The 2,500-nt window shown below is 42.8% G+C and overlaps 1 protein-coding gene across 2 annotated transcripts in view; it reads left to right on the forward strand.

Moving 5' to 3' along the window:
* LOC143029690 (uncharacterized) overlaps window positions 1-2,500 on the forward strand; it is an 803,284-nt gene that overhangs the window by 791,708 nt on the left and 9,076 nt on the right. The gene's annotated exons all lie outside the window — the stretch shown is intronic.

Consider the following 2,500-nt stretch of genomic DNA (forward strand, 5'->3'; position numbering starts at 1 on the left):
AGTAAATTAAATTGTGGGATGATATCCAACCACAATGATATACAAGAAGGATAATGTAATAAAGGGGACGACACAATTCGTCACTCTAGACTTGTTTTAAGGAATCAAACACTTCCCCTCTTTTTTTTTTTTTTTTTTTTTAAAGACTTCCAATTAGCTGCTGGACGGATTTCCAGCTGGATGGTTATAAAAGAGTAAATCTTCTAGTTTTTTTTATTATTATTATTGTTATCATAACAGAACCCATATAGTGTCTCCCCAAATTGTAGAGAATTATCCTCTAGGTTATTGTGTTCTTTAAGTCTTTCTTGTGTTTGGTTTTGCCCTTTTTCTATTGACCTCCAATTCCCTTTTACGGATCTCCTACTCTGTCTTTGTTATGTTTTCGTATCTGAACAGTCTCGGGGGTAGGTAGGGAATCATGCAAATTTTACACGAACTAAATTCTTGCTTCCTTTTCCAAAGTTTAATTTTTCTTTACATAAAAGACGTTAATTATGGATGTCATTTGAAAATTTGACGAGGGTGTAATGCGACCCTCTCAAAATAATTCCAGGTAAATTGTGCATTATTTCATTCTCTGCTCTCTCTAATTGGACGATTTGGTATAATTCCAAACGGACACTTTTAGTCAAGGGTACGCCATTACTTACAGTATAACGACATGACGTCATCGCGGGCGAACAAATGAGAAAGGTCGTGGATGCAAGTGATAGAAGTATATCAACAAATAATGTATATGCATATATATACATACATATATCATGTGTGTGTATGCATATGTGTATGTGTTTGTATATGTGCTTATCCACTGTACGAGGAGAGAAAAAAAGTTCGCGGAATACTGCCATTGATTGAACCCGAACAGGGTAGGACAAGACAAAACATGTTACCACGCGTCACTGAAGCCTTAGCTTGCTGTGTCAATTACTTGCAATCGGTTGTGCAATGACGGCTTCACGGCTAGTGTATATATATATATATATATATGTATATATATACATATATATATATATATATATACATATATATATATATGTATATATATATATATGTATATATATATATGTGTATACATATACATATGAGTGGAAAAGGTGGTAGAGAAACGCGGGTTGGAGCGAGAACACCATATTCCTGACGTTTCGACTACAAGTCTTCTTCAGAGTCGACTTGTCGACTTGTTAGGTAAGACCACCCGCTTGCGCGGGATCGGTTTTTGTGGGACGGGAAGAATGTCTGTAAGAAAATGAAAATATGGTGTATAAAAGAGGGCTTTTGCCACCGGGCGATTGAGCGAGCGATTAGGGGCGGTTGGTGGTCGTGGCTCAGGAGAAATAGGCAGGGAACTCGGACGGCGGCGCCGACGCCTGGGATTAGAATCACCAAAAGTTGAGAAAATGGTAGGAGGCGTAGTAGTAGAGAAAGGTGGAAAAACGGAAAAATCTTTAGTGGGAGGTAAACTGAAATGAGAAGATGTAGTATGAGAGAAAGTTAGAAAGGAAGTGAATTTTAGTCGAAGAAAAATTACGTGTAGATGTTTGTGTGTGGGGGGTGGTTATGTTCGTGAGAGGTGTGTGTATGTATCCTACGGAAAGTGAGTAGAGTTCACTTCCCGCGTGTAGAAAGCGCGTTCTTGATTAGCCCCAGGTTGGGCATGATCGTTCCTGTTTATCCCAAGGATGGGTTTGAGAGTCAGGAGAGTGGATCCAATGGCGGTGCGAGGGGGGTTAGGCGGGCGGGTATTGTACTATCTTTCTCCCTTTAAGAACAACTCTGAAAGCAGAGAATTACGTGACTTGGGAATTGTGTGTAAATGTCAGAAGTGTAAACCCGCTCGCCAGCGTCAGCGAAGAGGCAAGGGCGTGAGTGCGGGCCGGTCGGCAAGAGAGGCTACCCAATTCCTCTCTCGCAACCAGCCGGCGAAGAGTTAAGGGCTCTGAAACAGAGTTGAATTGTGGCCCCCCGCCAAGCCAGCGAGCAAGTGTGCGTGTATCTCTCTTCTTCCAAGCACAACTCTGAAAACAGAGAATTGCGTGACTTGGGAAATGTGTGTATTTGTCTTTGGTGTAAACCCGCCTGCCGACGTCAACGAAGAGGTCGGCATTTGCCAGACCGGCAACAGCAAAGGAGAAAAATCTCCTCGCCGCCACCGGGCGGCGAAGATTCCTGGGCGCTTGTTGAGTGAGCTGGAGTGGAGAGCGACGTCCGACCTCTGCGAGTGCTGTGTTCATTGGTTATTATAGTATTCTAATGAGACCCATCACCTCGGGGGTAAGCAGTGCCCCGCACCGCCTAGCAAAACAACTCGCAAAGCCTCTCTCTGCACTATTAGTAACAATAAGCAACGCCCACCTACGCAACTCGTCGGATCTAATTGGACGCCTCAAAAAACTTAACTTTGAGAGAGAGAAGTTAGCTAGCTACGACATGACAGCGCTGTTTACCAACGTAAGTATTGAGGGGCGCATTGAGGCGTTAAAGAGGGTAATAAATTCTG

The sequence above is a fragment of the Oratosquilla oratoria genome, chromosome 11 (genome assembly GCF_046742065.1).
Source record: "Oratosquilla oratoria isolate Oo_2021 chromosome 11, ASM4674206v1, whole genome shotgun sequence".
Lineage (NCBI taxonomy): Eukaryota > Metazoa > Arthropoda > Malacostraca > Stomatopoda > Squillidae > Oratosquilla > Oratosquilla oratoria.